Raw genomic sequence first — 21,490 nt, forward strand, 5'->3', positions numbered from 1 at the left:
TTTTAGAGGTTCTCTTCCTTTGGGTCGAGACTTACTGGACTTCGTCCGTTTTTTCTGGCGGCTTTGGCCGCTTAATTAGGAAGTGAAGACCGTGAGGCTCTGTCTTCCTTCTGGAGTTAGTCGTCTCCATGTCGGGCGATAGGAGGAGTTGTCTCTCTTTCCAAGCTTTTTGCTTAGGGGATGGTTTTCTGCCTGGGTTTGGGATGCTTTGCATTCTTCTCCCTTGGGTGTGGTCCTCTGGAACGTTAATTTGAAAGGATTATGGAGACTAGCCTTTCTTTCTACTGACTTTTTGGGTGACTCTGTTCTCGTTCTCATTTCCCCTAGTGTTCCCCTTTGGGGCCTTTGGGCTCTAGAGAGATTGGGTGAATTTGTTGTGGCCTAGCACCTTGTTGGGGGGTTTTGACCTCCAGCTAGGGGTGTTTTCTTCCCTTTGGGCTGGGAATTACGAGTAAGTCCTGTACCCGTTCTCCTGGTTTCCCGGTTCTCATCCCTTGTGAGGTCTGATTGCTTCAGGCGGGGTATCTTGTGTTCCCTGGAGTGTCGTTCGTTCTAGGACGATTCTGGGTCCAGGGTTCTTGTCTTGGATCCTTCTTGAATGTCTGGAGACTTATGATCCTGTGGACTGGTTTGGGACGACCCAGTTTTTTCAGGCACCATATGTTACAACATAGGGGCTAGCTCATTGGGCTTGCAGGCAAGGAGGCCAGAGTTCACATCCACCTTCGGGTACTGGTTATAAACTTTAAGGCCTGACTTGTCCTTCGGACGGAGTGTGCTCCTCTTCATGCGTAGTTTTTTTCTCTGTTGGGTCAACAGTGGTGTCTGGATGATTTTTTCATTCGATCGTGTTTTGATCATACTATGACTTCATGTCTTGTGGACATGTATGCTGTTCTTATCTTTGCCCTTCCCTTTTGAGAGGATAGTTTGTCTTCCTTATGAGCTGGGGTTTTCTCTCTCTTGAGGGTCTTTGTCCTGCCATGTGTGTAGGACGTTGGATCAGGTGGCTTATTTCTGTAAGGGGCAGCATCTGCTGCTCTTTGGCTCTGTTCCACCTGTTGGAATTTGATCTCTCTACGTAGAGTGTGTCTAAGAGAGCTATGACAGGTCTTCCTACAGATCTATTGCACTTTTCTCTGTTCCAGGGGGTTCTCCTTGGGAGTGCCTTATTTTGGAGGAGCGGATTGAGTTGGCACCCGAGCTCTGTTGAGGTGGGTGAGTCCCCCCTTTTTCTTTCTATTCCCTGGGGGCTTGTCAGTTGGGCTGGTTACGGTGTTGGAGCAGGATCTGAGATCCGTTGCTCTGCTAAATTCGTCCTCTGAGCATTTGAGGTATGGTAAGCCTCTTGAGGCTTCTCCTTTCTCCATCTTCAAGATTTGTGGGAAGGACTGGCGGCTCTTAGTCTGCAACGTTATCTGCTGGTTAGTGGATACTTAGCAATCTGAAGGATCCTTTCTTCAGCTGCTTTCTGCTTGCCCTGCAAGAGTCATTTTTTGATGACTGCAGCGTGCAGTGTTTTTGCTTCAGGTGTTGTTCGTCAGACTTATCTGAGCTTGCTGCACGAGGTTTCGTTTCTGTATATTTCGGTATTCGGAGCAACATTTTTGCGACTTGGGGACCTTCGTCTTCAGTTGCTTTTTAGAGTGCGGTTGCACTGTGTTAGGGGAAGATTCGCTCTGTTTCAGACTCCCGGCCTTCTCCCGTGGCTTCTGTTTTTCTGTTTCTATGAGACTGGTGGGTCTCTGTTGGTCTGGAGTTCCTTATGCTAGCTAGACAGCTAGCTCAGCATACTAATGCACTGTGACTACTCTGCACTGTAGCAAACCGAGGGTTGCAAGTTCGATCCTCGACGAGGTCTACTCAGCCCTCCTCCTTTCGAGGTTGATAAGATGAGCAGTGTCTTGAGTTCCTTAAGGGGGATTAGCCCCACTTTACAAGTACAGTCATGTTTTTCTCCATCTCTTTTCTTCTTTGTGGAAGAATACGGTAGCTTGTTCCCTTTCTTTAGTAAGGGGTGTGTTGTTTGGAGACCGACTGCTGGGAGACTCTGTCTCCTGGAGGCTGTTTACTCAGTCAAGTCTAGTTCCTGCGGTCTCTAGCAAGGCTTGTGGACTATATGCGGTCAGTGTCCTTGGACCTCTTCCTTTTTTTTTAAAGTTTTTCTCGGCTTCGGACTAAGCGGGATGTTGTTGAGTAGGGGTTTTCAGGCCTGGTGCCCTCAGAATGGGCCGCCTCTTGTACCCTCCTGTTTTTGCATTCAGTGTCCTCAATAACTTGGGTATTGTTTTCCAAAGTAATGAATGCAGCTGTGGACTCTTTCCATTTATGAAGAAAAACTTAAAATTATGCTTACCTGATAATTTTCTTTTCTTCAGATGGAAAGAGTCAACAGCTCCCGCCCGTATTTTTCTGTGGGGCGTCTGTTATTTTTTGTTCTTCTGGCACATTTTCACCCTGATAATTCTTCTACTGATCCTTGTTCCCTCGGCAGAATGACTGGGGGATGAGGGAAGTGTGTGTGTGTGTGTGTGTGTGGGGGGGAGGGGGGGGGGTATTTAAGCCTTTTGTCTTCAATCAAGATTTTATTATTTTTAAAGTGGAGTAAGCTTACTCTGATCTTTCCTGGGGTCTAGCCTTAGCCCACATCAGTCTCTTCAGTAGGGCAGTGGTGGCTTTTGAGCACTTGGGAACTTGTGGGGTACAATCCTCACTGCGTTTTCTCAAGAATTAGCTGCCCTAATCAGAAAGCCTGAGTAGGTTTACTCAGATTCTTTCTTCACAGGTCCATGTGAGTTACTGCACCCTCTCAAACCAGGTGAGATGTCCTGCTGCATTTTTTCAGGTAATTTTTATTTTGCAATAGAGAATCTGGCACTTTTAACAGCTAAGGGCTGTTTTATCAATGAGACATTAAAATTTTAAAGTAAAGACCTTCATGTTTGGGGTTAATTGGCAGCGTTGTGGGCATCAAGACTGTGAGGAGCAGGGATTTCTTGGTGGCTCAGTTAGTTCTGGTTTTTTTATTACGGATGTTAACTTACTTTTTAGTTTGACATGTCAGTTTGTTTTACTTAAGTCGTTACAGGCAGTTAGGCGCACTTAAACCGCAAGGACCGCTTCGTACATGAAAAGGGGAGGGTCTTCATAGAGGCGGTTCACCTTTTGGCTCGCTTTTAGTGCGACTGTGGAAATCTGACAAAGAGCTGCGGCAGCTGTGACGTAGTTGTCGGCTGCTCCGGTCTCCTTTTTCTCTGCGCTGCTGTTGCAGGTCCGTATCGTTTCTTCTGTGAGGGAAGTCACTACTGAGGGCTGCAGGATAGGTAGGCACCTCAGTAAAGCTACGGAGGTGTTTAGGTTGCCTGGGGCCAATTTGTTTTTTTGAATACATACGCTGAAACATATTACAACTTTCTTAAATGCACAGTACTTTTAATTTTTGTTTGAAATAAAAACGTTTTATTTCTCTTGTTAAGTGTGTTCAGTCCACGGGTCATCCATTACTTATGGGATATATTTTCCTTCCCAACAGGAAGTTGCAAGAGGATCACCCAAGCAGAGCTGCTATATAGCTCCTCCCCTCACATGTCATACCCAGTCATTCTCTTGCAAAACTCAACAAAGAAGGAGGTCGTGAGAGGAGTTAGGAGTTTTTTACTTAATTATTCTTCAATCAAAAGTTTATTTTAAATGGCACCGGAGTGTGCTGTTTTTTCTCTCAGGCAGTATTTAGAAGAAGAATCTGCCTGCGTTTTCTATGATCTTAGCAGTAACTAAGATCCACTGGCTGTTCTCGTACATTCTGAGGAGTGGGGTAACTTCAGAGAAGGGAATAGCATGCGTGGTCACCTGCAAATGAGGTATGTGCAGTAAAATATTTTCTAAGGAATGGAATTGACTAAGAAAACACTGCTGATACCCATATGATGTAAGTACAGCCTTAAATGCAGTAGTAGCAACTGGTATCAGGCTGATAAATGTATGCGCAGTAGAGTTATTTTCTAGGGAATGGAATTTGACCGAGAAAATAATGTTAATACTGAAATAATGTATGAGCCTTAACTGCAGTAGAAGCGACTGGTAGCAGGCTTAGTGATAACTTTACATAACGCTTGAAATGTTTGTTTTAAAACGTTTACTGGCATGTTAATCGTTTTATGAGGTACTCGGTGATACATTTTTTGGGGCATGATTTTTTTCCACATGGCTAACGTATATTTCTGCATAGAAACCGTTATATCAGGTCTCCCACTGTTGTAATATGAGTGGGAGGGGCCTTTTTTTAGCGCCTTGTTGCGCAGTTAAAATTCAATCACAGTCTTCCTGCTTCTTCCTCCTTGATCCAGGACATCTCCAGAGAGCTCAGTGGTCTTCAAAATTTATTTTTGAGGGAGGTAATCAGTCACAGCAGACCTGTGACAGTGTGTTTGACTGTGATAAAAACGTTAAATGTTGAATTGATTATCTGTTTTGGGTATTAAGGGGTTAAACCATCCTTTTGCTAGTGGGTGCAATCCTCTGCTAATTTCATACATTTACTGTTAAAATTTGGTTGCTATAACTGAATTAATTCATTGTTATTTCAACTGTGACAGTTTTTTTGTGTTTTTAAAAAAAGCGCAGCAGCGTTTTTTATATTGCTTGTAAATTTATTGAAAGTATTTTCCAAGCTTGCTAGCCTCATTGCTAGTCTGTTTAAACATGTCTGATACAGATGAATCTGCTTGTTCATTATGTTTAAAAGCCAATGTGGAGCCCAATAGAAATATGTGTACCAATTGTATTGATTTTACTTTAAATAAAAGTCAGTCTTTACCGGTAAAGAAATTATCACCAGACAACGAGGGGGAAGTTATGCCGGCTAACTCTCCTCACGTGTCAGTACCTTCGCCTCCCGCTCAGGAGGTGCGTGATATTGTGGCGCCAAGTACATCAAGGCCCTTACAAATCACTTTGCAAGATATGGCTAATGTTATGACAGAAGTATTATCTAACTTGCCTGAGTTAAGAGGCAAGCACGATAGCTCTGGGTTAACGACAGAGTGCGCTGATGACACGAGAGCCATGTCCGATACTGCGTCACAATTTGCAGAACATGAGGACGGAGAGCTTCATTCTGTGGGTGACGGATCTGATCCAGGGAGACCGGATTCAGAAATTTCAAATTTTAAATTTAAGCTTGAGAACCTCCGTGTATTGCTAGGGGAGGTGTTAGCGGCTCTGAATGATTGTGACACTGTTGCAATCCCAGAGAAATTATGTAGGCTGGATAAATACTTTGCGGTACCGGTGTGTACTGACGTTTTTCCTATACCTAAAAGGCTTACAGAGATCATTAACAAGGAGTGGGATAGACCCGGTGTGCCTTTTTCCCCTCCTCCGATATTTAGAAAAATGTTCCCAATAGACGCTACCACACGAGACTTATGGCAGACGGTCCCTAAGGTGGAGGGAGCAGTTTCTACTTTAGCTAAGCGTACCACTATCCCGGTGGAGGATAGTTGTGCTTTCTCAGATCCAATGGATAAAAAATTAGGTTACCTTAAGAAAATGTTTGTTCAACAAGGTTTTATATTACAGCCCCTTGCATGCATTGCGCCCGTCACTGCTGCGGCGGCATTCTGGTTTGAGTCTCTGGAAGAGGCTATTCGCACAGCACCATTGGATGAGATTATGAACAAGCTTAAAGCACTTAAGCTAGCTAATGCATTTGTTTCGGATGCCGTTGTGCATTTAACCAAACTAACGGCTAAGAACTCCGGATTCGCCATCCAGGCGCGCAGAGCGTTATGGCTTAAATCCTGGTCAGCAGACGTGACTTCTAAATCTAAATTGCTTAATATTCCTTTCAAAGGGCAAACCTTATTCGGGCCCGGCTTGAAAGAAATTATTGCTGACATTACTGGAGGTAAGGGTCACACCCTTCCTCAGGACAGGGCCAAATCAAAGGCCAAACAGTCTAATTTTCGTGTCTTTCGTAATTTCAAGGCAGGAGCAGCATCAACTTCCTCCGCTCCAAAACAGGAAGGAACTGCTGCTCGTTACAGACAGGGTTGGAAAGGCAACCAGTCCTGGAACAAGGGCAAGCAGGCCAGAAAGCCTACTTCTGTCCCTAAGACAGCATGAAGAAAGGGCCCCCTATCCGGAAACGAATCTAGTGGGGGGCAGACTTTCTCTCTTCGCCCAGGCTTGGGCAAGAGATGTCCAGGATCCCTGGACGCTGAAGATCATATCTCAGGGATACCTTCTGGACTTCAAAGCTTCTCCTCCACAAGGGAGATTTCACCTGTCAAGGTTATCAACAAACCTAATAAGGAATGAGGCATTTCTACAATGTGTACAAGACCTCTTAGTAATGGGAGTGATCCACCCAGTTCCGCGGACGGAACAAGGGCAAGGTTTTTACTCAAATCTGTTTGTGGTTCCCAAAAAAGAGGGAACCTTCAGACCAATCTTAGACCTAAAAATCTTAAACAAGTTCCTAAGGGTTCCATCGTTCAAAATGGAAACTATTCGTACCATCCTACCCATGATCCAAGAGGGTCAATATATGACCACAGTGGACTTAGAGGATGCCTACCTTCACATACCGATTCACAAAGATCATTATCCGTACCTAAGATTTGCCTTTCTAGACAGGCATTACCAGTTTGTAGCTATTCCCTTCGGGTTAGCTATGGCCCTGAGAATTTTTACAAAGGTTCTGGGCTCACTTCTGGCGGTACTAAGACCGCGAGGCATAGTGGTGGCTCCGTACCTAGACGACATTCTGATACAAGAGTCAAGTTTTCAAAATGCAAAGTCTCATACAGAGATAGTTCTAGCTTTTCTGAGGTCGCATGGGTGGAAAGTGAACATGGAGAAAAGTTCTCTATTACCACTCACAAGGGTTCCCTTTCTAGGGACTCTTATAGATTCTGTAGAGATGAAGATTTACCTGACGGAGTCCAGGTTATCAAAAATTCTAAATGCTTGCCATGTCCTTCATTCCATTCCAAGCCCATCAGTAGCTCAGTGCATGGAAGTAATCGGCTTAATGGTCGCGGCGATGGACATAGTGCCATTTGCGCGCCTGCATCTCAGACCGCTGCAATTATGCATGCTAAGTCAGTGGAATGGGGATTACTCAGATCTGTCCCCTCTACTGAATCTGGACCAGGAGGCCAGAGATTCTCTTCTCTGGTGGTTGTCTCGGGTCCATCTGTCCGAAGGAATGACCTTTCGCAGGCCAGATTGGACGATTGTAACAACAGATGCCAGCCTACTAGGCTGGGGCGCAGTCTGGAACTCCCTGAAGGCTCAGGGATCGTGGACTCAGGAGGAGAAACTCCTCCCAATAAACATTCTGGAATTAAGAGCAATATTCAATGCTCTTCTAGCTTGGCCTCATTTAGCAACACTGAGGTTCATCAGATTTCAGTCGGACAACATCACGACTGTGGCTTACATCAACCATCAAGGGGGAACCAGAAGTTCCCTAGCGATGTTAGAATTCTCGAAGATAATTCGCTGGGCAGAGTCTCACTCTTGCCACCTGTCAGCGATCTACATCCCAGGCGTGGAGAACTGGGAGGCGGACTTTCTAAGTCGCCAGACTTTTCATCCGGGGGAGTGGGAACTTCACCCGGAGGTCTTTGCCCAACTGATTCTTCATTGGGGGGGAACCGGAACTGGATCTCATGGCATCTCGCCAGAACGCCAAGCTTCCTTGTTACTGATCCAGGTCCAGGGACCCGGGAGCGGTGCTGATAGATGCACTAGCAGCCCTTTGGGTTTTCAACATGGCTTATGTGTTTCCACCGTTTCCGTTGCTGCCTCGACTGATTGCCAGGATCAAACAGGAGAGAGCATCGGTGATTCTGATAGCGCCTGCGTGGCCACGCAGGACCTGGTATGCAGACCTAGTGGACATGTCGTCCTGTCCAGCATGGTCTCTGCCTCTGAGGCAGGACCTTCTAATTCAGGGTCCTTTCAACCATCCAAGCCTAATTTCTCTGAGGCTGACTGCATGGAGATTGAACGCTTGATTCTATCAAAGCGTGGTTTTTCGGAGTCGGTTATTGATACATTAATACAGGCTCGGAAACCTGTTACCAGAAAAAATTACCATAAGATATGGCGTAAATATTTATATTGGTGTGAATCCAAGAGTTACTCATGGAGTAAGGTTAGGATTCCTAGGATATTGTCTTTTCTACAAGAGGGTTTAGAAAAGGGTTTATCTGCTAGTTCGTTAAAGGGACAGATTTCTGCTCTGTCTATTCTTTTACACAAACGTCTGGCAGAAGTTCCAGACGTTCAGGCTTTTTGTCAGGCTTTAGCTAGGATTAAGCCTGTGTTTAAGACTGTTGCTCCGCCGTGGAGCTTAAACTTAGTTCTTAAAGTTCTTCAAGGTGTTCCGTTTGAACCCCTTCATTCCATTGATATTAAGCTGTTATCTTGGAAAGTTCTGTTTTTGATGGCTATTTCCTCGGCTCGAAGAGTCTCTGAGTTATCTGCCTTACATTGTGATTCTCCTTATCTGATTTTTCATTCAGACAAGGTAGTTCTGCGTACTAAACCTGGGTTTTTACCTAAGGTAGTTTCTAACAGGAATATCAATCAAGAGATTGTTGTTCCATCATTATGTCCTAATCCTTCTTCAAAGAAGGAACGTCTTTTGCATAATCTGGATGTAGTCCGTGCCCTGAAGTTCTACTTACAGGCAACTAAAGATTTTCGGCAAACTTCTTCTCTGTCGTTTATTCTGGACAGAGGAGAGGTCAAAAGGCTTCGGCCACCTCTCTCTCTTTTTGGCTTCGTAGCATAATACGTTTAGCCTATGAGACTGCTGGACAGCAGCCCCCTGAAAGAATTACAGCTCATTCCACTAGAGCTGTGGCTTCCACCTGGGCCTTTAAGAATGAGGCCTCTGTTGAACAGATTTGCAAGGCTGCAACTTGGTCTTCACTTCATACTTTTTCAAAATTTTACAAATTTGACACTTTTGCTTCTTCGGAGGCTGTTTTTGGGAGAAAGGTTCTACAGGCAGTGGTTCCTTCTGTTTAAATGTTCCTGCCTTGTCCCTCCCATCATCCGTGTACTTTAGCTTTGGTATTGGTATCCCATAAGTAATGGATGACCCGTGGACTGAACACACTTAACAAGAGAAAACATAATTTATGCTTACCTGATAAATTTATTTCTCTTGTAGTGTGTTCAGTCCACGGCCCGCCCTGTCTTTTTTTGAGGCAGTTCTAAATTTTAATTTAAACTCCAGTCACCACTGCACCCTATAGTTTCTCCTTTCTTGTCTTGTTTCGGTCGAATGACTGGGTATGACATGTGAGGGGAGGAGCTATATAGCAGCTCTGCTTGGGTGATCCTCTTGCAACTTCCTGTTGGGAAGGAGAATATATCCCATAAGTAATGGATGACCCGTGGACTGAACACACTACAAGAGAAATAAATTTATCAGGTAAGCATAAATTATGTTTTTGTTTGCATTTTACTCTTACTATTGCTAGATTGGATCAAGAGGCCTTTCAAGCTGCTGTGTTCCAGTTATGTTTTGATGCCAAGGTGGAACCTCCAGTTCCTTTTTATTCCTCATGCATTGAGAGAACCTTAAGCTATAGAGAAAACGTTTGACCATGTGCCACCATTATCCCAGGTGAATGCTGTTCAGGTGTCTCCTGTAGCAGACATGCCACAGCTTTCTCCTCAAGCGTCCCAAACTTTTCAGTCTCCACATGCAGTGCCCTGCGTTTTCTCTCACAATCCGGTAGGATTTTCTTTACAGGACATTGCTACCCAGGTATTCTCTGCTGTATCTGAGGCATTGTCAGCTTTCCCCATGCTGCAGGGAAGACGTAAAAGGAAACTTAAGGAATCAGTTAGGTTTCTGATCAAATTGTGGCTACCCATGTTGTCCTTTCTCAAAAGTCTGAGGAAGAAGACACGTCGGTAGCGCCTGAGGGTGAAATCTCATACTCAGATGGTGTAATTCCTTCTGCTGTTGCTGAAGTGGTATCCTTCAGATTTAATCTAGAACTCCTTTGTTTATTACTTAAGGAGGTCTTGGCTACTTTGGACGACTCCGATATGACTGTCTTAGTCAACCCTAATAAAAACTAGTAAGCAGAACAAGTGTTTTGATGTTCCTTCTGCAGTGGAGGTTTTTCCAGTACCAGACCATGCTACAGAGATTATTGCACGGGAGTGGGAGAGACCTGGTATTCCCTTTTTTCTCCATCTCCTATTTTCAAGAAGGTTTCCTATAACCGATTCCATTAAGGAGTCGTGGCAGACGGTTCCTAAGGTAGAAGGAGTGATCTCCACTTTAGGTAAGAGGACTACTATTCCTATAGAGGATAGTTTGTTCTTTTGAAGATCCAATGGATAAGAAATTGGAAGCATTGCTAAAACAGATGTATGTTCACCAGGGTCTCTAATGGCAGCCTGCGGTGTGATACTCCTCTTGAGGAGATCCAGGACAGGATTAAGGCCCTTAAGTTAGCAAATTCCTTTATTACGGATGCTTCCTTACAAGTCATTAAACTGGGAGCAAAAATTTCTAGTTTTGCGGTTCTAGCTCACAGAGCCCTGTAGTTGAAGTCCTGGTCTGCGGATGTTTAATCTAATTACAGGAGGGAAGGGTTCTTTTCTTCCTTAAGATAAAAAGAATAATCAGAAAGGACGTCAGAGTAATTTTCGTTCCTTTCGTAACTTTAGAGGCAAGCCTTCCTCTCCTTCCTCCAAGCAAGATCAAACCAAGTCTTCCTGGAAGCCTAGCCAGTCCTGGAATAAAGGGAAGCAATCTAAAAAGCCTGCAGCTGACTCAGTCAGCATTAAGGGTTGTCCCCTGATCCGGGATCGGATCCAGTAGGGGCAGACTCTTTTTTTCGCAAGCCTGGATAAGAGATGTTCCGGATTCCTGGGTGGTGGACATCGTGTCCCAGGGATACAAAATAGAATTCAAGACTTTTCCTCCCAGAGGCAGGTTTCTCCTCTTCAGATTATCTGTAGACCAGATAAAAGAGAGGTGTTTCTTACATTGTGTCAAGGACCTGGCTGCTCTGGGGGTAATAGTTCCAGTTCCTCCACAGGAACGAGGTCTGGAGTTTTACTCAAACCTGTTTTTAGTTCCCAAAAAGGAGTGAACTTTCAGGCCAATTTTAGACCTAAAGTGCCTAAACAAGTTTCTCAGAGTGCCATCCTTCAAGATGGAGACTATACGCTCCATTCTTCCTTTAGTACAAGAGGGTAAGTTCTTGATAACCATAGACTTAAAAGAGGCATACCTTCATGTTCCCATTCACAAGGATCATTACAGGTTTCTGAGATTTGCCTTCTTGGACAATAACTTTCAATTTGTGGCCCTTCCATTCAGGCTTGCCACAGCCCCGAGAATTTCCTCAAAGGTTCTGGGGGCTATTTTAACAGTGCTTCGGTCTCTGGGCATTGCAGTGGCGCCATACTTAGACGACATTCCAGTTTGACTCTCAAATAGGGACAGCCAGAACTGGATCTAATGGCTTCTCTGCAGAATGCCAAGCTCCTGAAGTACGGTTCAAGGTCAAGGGATCCACAGGCAGTTCTAATAGATGCTCTGGCGGTTCCTTGGAACTTCAGTCTAGCATACCTGTTTCCTCCGTTCGCTCTCATTCCAAGTGTCATTGCACGGATCAAGCAGGAGAGGATGTCTGTTATTCTCATAGCCCCGGTGTGGTCTCGCAGGATCTGGTATGCAGACCTAGTGGAAATGTCATCCTTCCCACCTTGGAGATTTCCTCTGAGGAAGGACCTTCTACTTTAGGGTCCCTTCCCTCAGCCAAATCTCGTTTCTCTGAAGCTGATTCCTTGGAGATTGAACCCTTAATTTTATTTTTTGCAAATCTTTATTGAAAGTCAAGTAAATAGAGGTTACAAACATTAACAATCTGTAAGTACATTAGAGACTAGAACAGTCGGGTCTCGGTTGGATCAGAAATACAAGTGTCTTTCAGGCATTACAAAGTCTCACCTCAGATGATCAGGGTCTATTAGTCAAACCTCTATTGCTATGAGTCCTTGAGAAAGATTTGCCTTTATTTTAACATTTTATAAGTTTTAAATCTGAACAGTAAGAGTTGAGCATTTTGAGGAAGCACATTCTGTTTCAGTTAGTAGTTTTTTGTTTTTAGCAGGGGAAAAAAGGGGGGGGGAGAGGTGAAGGGGGAAAGAGGGGGCAGGGCGAAAAACGGCCAGGAAAGGAAAGGAGGAGATCTAGGTCAGACGTTGCGAGCAGTTTCGCGATATTGTATCGACTTTTCAATCAAGGGGGTTTCCCCCCCAGGTCAAGAGCATGAGTTCATGTAGATCAGATTTACCTACTTTGAGATAGTGGTATCTTTCAAGCTGAAGCTGTGTGGAAACTAGCGCCTTCCACTCTGAGAGACTAGGAATTGTATCCGTTTTCCATTTTCTGGGAATTAAAGTCTTAGCCCCATTTAACATGACAATGAGGAGAGCCTTATCATATGTGCTAGTAAGTCTTGGGAGATCATGGTAAAGTATTAGCGTGGGGTTTGGGTGGATTGTTATTGCCAGTTTTTGGCTAATTTCAGCGAAGACCTCCCTCCAGCTTAGGACAGTCCCACCAGATATGTATCATGGATCCCACCTGGCTGCAGCCCCTCCAGCACCTGTCCGATGTGTTAGGGTATATTTTTTTAACTCTTTGGCAAGTCAAATACCACCTGCTCAGGAACTTTTATTGTGTTTCTTGGGTTCTGGCGAATATGGAGCATTTTTTGGTGGTCTCAAAGATTTGGAGACATTTCTTAGGCTCTAGTTCAAGTCCTAGTTCGTTATGCCAACTCAGCACATACGAAGGGAAGTTCTTGAGGACGTCACGTTGAAACATATTGTATAAGATTGAGATGAGGCGCTTGGTTGGGTTAGTATGTGTGCATAAGGTTTCGAATGTTAGAGGTCTGAGGAGTGAAGATTTGTGTCTATGTGCAGCGATGAAGTGGTACAGTTGGGGGCAGTGAAACCAAGAGCAGAACAGGTCGGGATCCCATTCCATGAGGTCCTTTTGAGTTTTATGGTTTTTTTGGGTTAGGGCGTTATAGATGGCTAGTTTATTTAAAGGTGAGGTGTCCTTTGCTGGCATTGTGGGAGTACGAATGCCCAAGGACGGATTATCTCGCATCGGTATTAGGGGTGAGGTTGGAGTTGAGATATTGCTCTGTGTGGCATCAATCCCATCCCATGTAGCTAGGGTCTCTTTTAGTAATGGGTACAAGGATATTTGGGGCGGACGGAGTCTGTGTGGAATCCACGCCAAGGAACCCGCATTGCTGCATTTAAGAATGTCAGTGTCCAATTTCACCCAGGCCTTATGTGCTACATTTTGGCTCCATTCAATGACCCGTTGTAATGAAATGGCTTGTCTGTAAAAGTATAGATTTGGTACTCCTATTCCTCCTGCTGACCTGGTTTTGTATATTGTGTGTTTATTAATCCTTGGTTTAATTCCCTGCCATATGTATTATTCTATTGCATTTTGTATATGTTGAGTGTGTGTGGTGGTTAGTGGGATTGGGATAGTTTGTAACAGAGAACTCTAGGTAGAATATTCATTTTAACTATGTTAATACTTCCCAGCCAGGATATGTTTTTCTTTTTCCAGCTGGACAGGTCGGATATGATTTCATCTTTTAATTTTTTGTAATTGGATTCAATTAGGTCTGGGAGGGAGGGTTTGATAATTATGCCTAGATACCGAATTTCTTTGTCTACTACTTTTATAGGGCAGTATCTCCTGATGGTGTTGAATGTCGCATGGGGTTGAACCCTTAATTTTATCTAAGCGTGGGTTTTCAGAGTCGGTCATTGAGACCTTGATCCAGGCTCGTAAGCCTGTGACTCGTAAGATCTACCATAAGATTTGGCATAAATATTTGTATTGGTGTGAATCCAAGGGATACATTTGGAGTAGAGTCAGGATTCCTAGGATTTTGTACTTTCTCCTGGATGGTCTGGAGCAGGGTTTGTCAGCTAGTACTTTGAAGGGTCAGATTTATGCATTTTCTATTTTGTTGCATAAGCGTTTGGCGGATGTGCCAGACGTGCAATCGTTTTGTCAGGCCTTGGTCAGGATCCGGCCTGTGTTTAAACTGGTTACTCTTCCCTGGAGTCTTAATCTTGTTCTTAAGGTTTTACAGCAGGCTCCATTTGACCATATGCATTCCTTAGATATTAAGTAGTTATCTTGGAAATTTTTGTTTCTTGTTGCTATTTCCTCTGCTCATAGAGTTTCAGAGCTCTCAGCGCTTCAGTGTGATTCCCCTTATCTTATCTTTCATTCTGATAAGGTGGTTTTGCGTACTAAGTTGGGTTTCCTGCCTAAAGTTGTTTTGTTCAAGAATATTAATCAGGAAATAGTTGTTCCTTCCTTGTGTCCTAACCCTTCTTCTCATAAGGAACATTTGTTGCATAACCTAGATGTTTATGCGCTGAAATTCTATCTGCAGGCGACTAAGGACTTTAGTCAGTCCTCTGCCTTGTTTGTTTCTCTGGGAAACACAAGGGTCAGAAAGCTACGGCTACTTCACTTTCCTTTTGGCTGAAGAGTGTTATCCGTTTTGCCTATGAGACTGCTGGACAGCAAGCTCATTCCACTAGGGCTGTTTCTTCTTCCTGGGCTTTCAAGAATGATGCTTCTGTGGAACAGATTTGCAAGGCTGCAACTTGGTCATCTCTGCATACTTTTTCTAAATTCTATAAGTTTGATACTTTTGCCTCGGCTGAGGCATCTTTTGGGAGAAATGTTCTTTAAGCAGTAGTGCCTTCTGTTTAGGTTACCTGTCTTGTCCCTCCCTTATCATCTGTGTCCTCTAGCTTGGGTATTGAATCCCAACAGTAATTGATGATGATCCGTGCACTCACGGTGCCATTAGAAAGAAAACAAAATTTATGCTTACCTGATAAATTTCTTTCTTTCTTGACATGGTGAGTCCACGGCCCGTCCTGTTTTTCAGACAGTTTTTTTATTTGTCATATAAACCCCATACACCTCTGCACCTTGTTACTTCCTTTCTCTCCTTTCCTTTGGTTGAATGACTGGGGGATTGTGGGTAGGGAGGTGATACTTATCAGCTTTGCTGTGGTGTTCTTTGCCTCCTCCTGCTGGCCAGGAGTGATATTCCCAACAGTAATTGATGATCCATGGACTCACCGTGTCAAGAAATAAATAAATTTATCAGGTAAGCATAATTTTTTTTTCTTTTTGCAAAATATAAATTTGAAGATACAGTCAATAAGGTTGCTGTGCTTAATGTGAGTGCCCAGAAATCTTTTTTTCCCCCCATCTCTGGATACTGGATATTTATATAATATTACTTAGACACTGGGCACACCCCATTTTGTATACAATTTAATTAACATTTTTATAAGATGAGAGTTAGTAGATAAGCAGGATTTGGATATTGGTTGCGGTGAAAATTCTTGATATATTTAAATTATAACCCTATTAAAGAACTATTAAAGCCAAACAAATGAAATGCTCTAATCCTTTAGAGTATGTAATTTTAAAATGATTGACCCTAGACTACTGTGTGTTTTTTTTTTTTTACTATAATGGCTCTTTGATAGGACATATGTCTTGTTTTCAAATAAATACAATTGTTTCATTTTAAAATATGACATAATACATGAGATACCTGATTCTTACATTGCTCACTGGCATGGAATGAGTATTCTTTTTTTTCCTGTTAAAAATACACACACATGCCACTAGCAAAAATATTTTGACTCGCTGAAGGCTCAGAAGATGATTAGAAATTTTTAGCACCAACGTATTTTTTTTTATTATAGATTTAATGCCATTGCACACTTAATAGACTACAGTATAGTGTAAATATAATTTTTATTTGCACTGGGAAACCAAACAATTTGTGTGACTTGCTTTATTGCGGTGGTCTTGAACCAAATCCGCACCAAGTTAATGTTACTTTTATAGATACAATGAGCATTTATGACAAAAAAAAAAACCCCACTTAAAATGTCTTGCTTGAAAAAACGCCATATGGTTATGATAAGCTGGGAGATGTTTCTTTCTTCTTTCTGTGTTGCTGTGTGAGAAGATGCTGTAAGCTGAGCATTCTCTGAATTAGGGCAGAGGAGGAGTTACAGGTCAGCTCAGTGTCACATACAAATAACCCGGAGGTTTGCAATTTGTTCCCTTTATTACAAAGGACTTAAACGTGCTGAAACTATTTTTAAATACATTATTAAATGATTAATTAATTTTGACCCAAAGGCTGTTCTACTGAGCAATATTTAACAAAGGCTATTTAGTACAGGGACAACCCTGCATAGGTGATCAGCAGGTTTCTTTTGATGTAGGGATTAAAATAGATTATGTAGTGCAGGTTTATAGTGACTAAGACTGGGAATATCAGCTTGTTTGCAAGAATGGAATACTGTCTGAGTGTGGTATGTACTGAGATGTCACATATATATATATATTATATATTATATATTATATATTTTTTTCTTTAAAACTTGACATTTTATTGCCTTGGGATCAGAATAGAAAATGTACATAGAGTTCTTTAATTTACTGTTCTAAGCTAAGATAGTTTCTGATCATTACAGTTAAGTAAATTTGATGTTCAGATTAAAGGGACAGTGAAACACCCTGAGATTTGTATATGAAATGTTATGCACAACAACACGTAATTCCTGTTATGTTATAAAGTGGTATTATGCTTGCTTTTTAATATATTCTTTTATTATATTTGTGTTAAAGGGACAGTATATTTGTATATAAAATGTTGTTACGCATAATGAAACAACTTTGAAATATATTTTCATTACTTTCCCCCCTCTTTTTATGTAATTTAAATCTGAAAATTGAGCAATTGGTAATTCTCAGAAATTAAAATGCACCCTGTTGACTTTTTAAGGCTACCTCTGCAATATATCTGTCCCTTATTGGCTTAATAATATAACAACTGCAAAACAATGCATTTTATACTAACTTTATGACAATAGCTAGCCTTGTTGACTGTGAACTAAAGCCCAGATTGGCTCCTCCTCATAAGGCAAATGATGGGTGGCTATTAAAAAATAATTGCAGTTAAAAGGATGGTAATTTGTTTTAAAAACATTTAGTCTTCACTGATATGTTACTCTATAGCAACACAACAGAAATGTCTTATAAATAAAAGTTGTTTACTGTCCCTTTTTAAATGTGCACAAAAAAGTTTTTTATTTTTTTTACTTTAATGCATATTATATTACTGGACCCTGTAATGCTGTATATTAAGTTAATAGTAGGATCATCTTAATATATTATTCCATTATTCTTCATTATTGGTTTTTATTTCCAGTAATTTCTATATTAAGAAAGCCTGTCTTGACAAGTTAAGAGTGTAAAGTTTTTAGTCACTTTGGTTGTAAAGAACTACTATAAGTTGTATGTGGTTGTAGAATTGTTTTGAATTAAAAATGTTCTGTAAACCTATTTATTGAATAAAATAGAAAAGCTTTAAAGAAAAAAACAATTGGTATGCTTAAAGCGACAGTATACACCAATTTTCATATAACTGCATGTAATAGACACTACTATAAAAAATAATATGCATAAAAATCCAGTATAAAACTGTTTAAAAACTTACTTAGAAGCTCCCAAGCTCTGTTAAAAAGGTAGCTAGAACACCCACTTAAAGTGGGAAATAACAGACACTTGCCCCTTCCTCTGCATATGAAAAGACACTTTACACAAACAGGTGCAAGCTGGAGTAGGTATACGTCGGTATTCTATTACTTTGGGGCTTGATTAGGAGTCAGAAATTTATAGCAATGTTATTAAAAAATAAGCAAAACTATGTTTGTTTGTTTTTTTTTAAAAAATCCTGTATGGGCTATATAAATGGATCATCTACAAAACATTTATGCAAAGAAAAATCGAGTGTATAATATCCAGGTTAAATTCTAAGTGGATTAACAATAAAAAGTTAGATTATTATGCTTGGTTATTTCTTTCTAACATATGTTTTATTGGATACATCAGGGAGGCATAACTTTAGTTCACTTTCTGCGATGAGATTTTTTTAATGGAAAATTTTTCTGCAGGTTATTTTTATAAAAAATTCAATTTTAAATTAGGCAGTAATGCTAAAGCACCAGCTCAATTGCAATGTGTTGATTAACTGGAGAATAAACCAATTGTAAAAGTGTTATAATATATAGCAGCAGTTTAAAATTGGATTGCAAATTAGCTGCAGACAAAACAAAATTAATTGTAAAATGTCTCTTAAATTAATTTATTTCCTTTTCTCTTGATCTAACATAGAAATGTAGCAATAAAAAGGTGCATTGCTCATAAGAATGTCATTTAGAAAACACAGCTTTGCAGGCTGAGAGCCAGTCAACACTGCAGAGATAGTCTATGCTGCATATTTGACTTTTCACTTCAAACAGAACTTTACTGTGGATGCCCTGTGTTAAGGAAAACTTACACAGTGCTACCAGAGCAAAGCTCTTTTTGAAGAGAACAGCCTGATGTGGAGCAGTGCTTCAAAGTTAAAGCAGTAATAGTTTCTGCGTGTGTCCTGTTCTTTCTGCAGACATGCTGCATTTTCTGCGATGACATCTCAGGTCACTCACTGCATGTTCTGCCTTGGGCATCAGGCTTTGTATACTTTCCTTTTATTTTTGTACCTATTTCATTTTTGTAAATGTGTGAACTGAGCATGAAGAAAAAAAAAGTGAAAACATAAGCTCTTCCAAACAGGCCATACTGAGTTTTCAAGATGTAGTATTAATCAAACATCTGTGTGAAAAGTTTTTCCTTTCATAAGTTGATGAGTTCACAAGCCTTGGCATGTCGAATTCAACTCCTGGCCACTAAGAGGAGGTAAAGATACCCTTAACACCAAGAGCTTTTGACCTCTCCCACCTCGCTCAAGGTTGTCATTATAACCTTTTTATTGTTCCCGAAAAGGGGGACACTTTCAGACCTATCTTGAATTTAAAGACCTTAACCAAATTCTTGAGAATTTGGAGACCTAATATACTATTTTACTTCTAGTACATCAGGGTCATTTAATATCCACAATAGATCTGAAGGATGCCTACCTTTATATACTTATTGTCAGGTTTCCTGGTTCCTCCATCACCCTTCCTGTCCAAACTCCTCCCATGTTGCCTTTAAGACTCTGGCACACCCTCAACCTAGTGCTTAGTATTTTGTTAGTTGTCAAACAAACCAGACGGAATTCTAAGCTCCTGTAACACTGTTACGCTACCCGATCTTATAACCTCCACTAGGGACACATCCTCACCCATCGACTTGCTACGGGAGGTAAATTCATTAGATCTCTACCTTAAATCAGAGATTCTGTATCTCACAAAGTCCGCAATCGGCATCACTCTCAGCTGAGCTAAACAAACACATTCTGTCCAACCCGTAATACCCATACCTGAATCGGCTGCTCTGATATCAGACGCAGGGAATTCCTCCGCTGCACCAGCTTGGATTACCGGGAGACTTAAATAAATCTCTGTCTAGTTTTGCATTGCTGTTTATTTTTCCTCTTGGCAGTCTGCCATGGAACACGGAAGTTGGTTGAACAGCTGAACCTCGCTGACGTCACATGTCAGTCAATCCTAGGCAGATACATTGTTTCGCTTGTGTTAACTCACGCTCTCAATGAACTAAATAATATCCCACCAGTCTTCAATCAAACTTGCTCTAAGACTGTTACCTTGTTACGCAGCAGACGCATAACCATCTTCCTGTAAAACCAGATATTACCAGATCCACCGCTGTCAACTTGCGCTTACCGGGTTCAGCAGTTTATATTTCTTCTGTTAAGTGTGATCAGTCCACGGGTCATCATTACTTCTGGGATATTACTCCTCCCCAACAGGAAGTGCAAGAGGATTCACCCAGCAGAGCTGCATATAGCTCCTCCCCTCTACGTCACTCCCAGTCATTCTCTTGCACCCAACGACTAGATAGGATGTGTGAGAGGACTATGGTGATTATACTTAGTTTTATATCTTCAATCAAAAGTTTGTTATTTTAAAATAGCACCGGAGTGTGTTATTATCTCTCTGGCAGAGTTTGAAGAAGAATCTACCAGAGTTTTTGTTATGATTTTAGCCGGAGTAGTTAAGATCATATTGCTGTTTCTCGGCCATCTGAGGAGAGGTAAACTTCAGATCAGGGGACAGCGGGCAGATGAATCTGCATAGAGGTATGTAGCAGTTTTTATTTTCTGACAATGGAATTGATGAGAAAATCCTGCCATACCGATATAATGTCATGTATGTATACTTTACACTTCAGTATTCTGGGGAATGGTACTTCACTAGAATTACACTGTAAGAAATACATAAAGCTGTTTAATAACTAGAGATTATGTTTAACGTTTTTGCTGGAATGTAAAATCGTTTTTATTTACTGAGGTACTGAGTGATTAAATGTTTGGGCACTATTTTTCCACTTGGCAGTTGCTTAATCTGTTTTCTGACAGTTTCTGTTCTCCCTCACTGCTGTGTGTGAGGGGGAGGGGCCGTTTTTTGGCGCTTTTTCTACACATCAAATATTTCAGTCAGCAACTCATTGTATTCCCTGCATGATCCGGTTCATCTCTACAGAGCTCAGGGGTCTTCAAAACTTATTTTGAGGGAGGTAATTTCTCTCAGCAGAGCTGTGAGAATTATAGTTTGACTGAGATAAAAAACGTTTATTCTGTAATTTGTTTCCTGCTTTCAGAATTTGTTATCTTTGCTAATGGGATTAAACCTTTGCTAAAGTTGTGTTATTTACAAGGATTGAGGCTATAACTGTTTCAATTTATTAATTTTCAACTGTCATAGATCTTCTGTGCTTCTTAAAGGCACAGTACGTTTTAATATTATTCTAATTGAATTGTATTTCCAAGTTACAAGTTTATTTGCTAGTGTGTTAAACATGTCTGATTCAGAGGATGATACCTGTGTCATTTGTTGCAATGCCAAAGTGGAGCCCAATAGAAATTTATGTACTAACTGTATTGATGCTACTTTAAATAAAAGTCAATCTGTACAAATTGAACAAATTTCACCAAACAACGAGGGGAGAGTTATGCCGACTAACTCGCCTCACGTGTCAGTACCTACATCTCCCGCTCAGAGGGAGGTGCGTGATATTGTAGCGCCGAGTACATCTGGGCGGCCATTACAAATCACATTACAGGATATGGCTACTGTTATGACTGAGGTTTTGGCTAAATTACCAGAGCTAAGAGGTAAGCGTGATCACTCTGGGGTGAGAACAGAGTGCGCTGATAATATTAGGGCCATGTCAGACACTGCGTCACAGGTGGCAGAACATGAGGACGGAGAGCTTCATTCTGTGGGTGACGGTTCTGATCCAAACAGACTGGATTCAGATATTTCAAATTTTAAATTTAAACTGGAAAACCTCCGTGTATTACTAGGGGAGGTGTTAGCGGCTCTGAATGAT

At 41.6% G+C, this 21,490-nt stretch overlaps 1 protein-coding gene across 1 annotated transcript in view; it reads left to right on the forward strand.

The window, feature by feature from the left end:
• RDX (radixin) overlaps positions 1 to 21,490 on the forward strand; it is a 471,667-nt gene that overhangs the window by 357,027 nt on the left and 93,150 nt on the right. The gene's annotated exons all lie outside the window — the stretch shown is intronic.

This window comes from Bombina bombina, chromosome 3 (genome assembly GCF_027579735.1).
Source record: "Bombina bombina isolate aBomBom1 chromosome 3, aBomBom1.pri, whole genome shotgun sequence".
In the NCBI taxonomy this organism is placed as follows: Eukaryota; Metazoa; Chordata; class Amphibia; order Anura; family Bombinatoridae; genus Bombina; species Bombina bombina.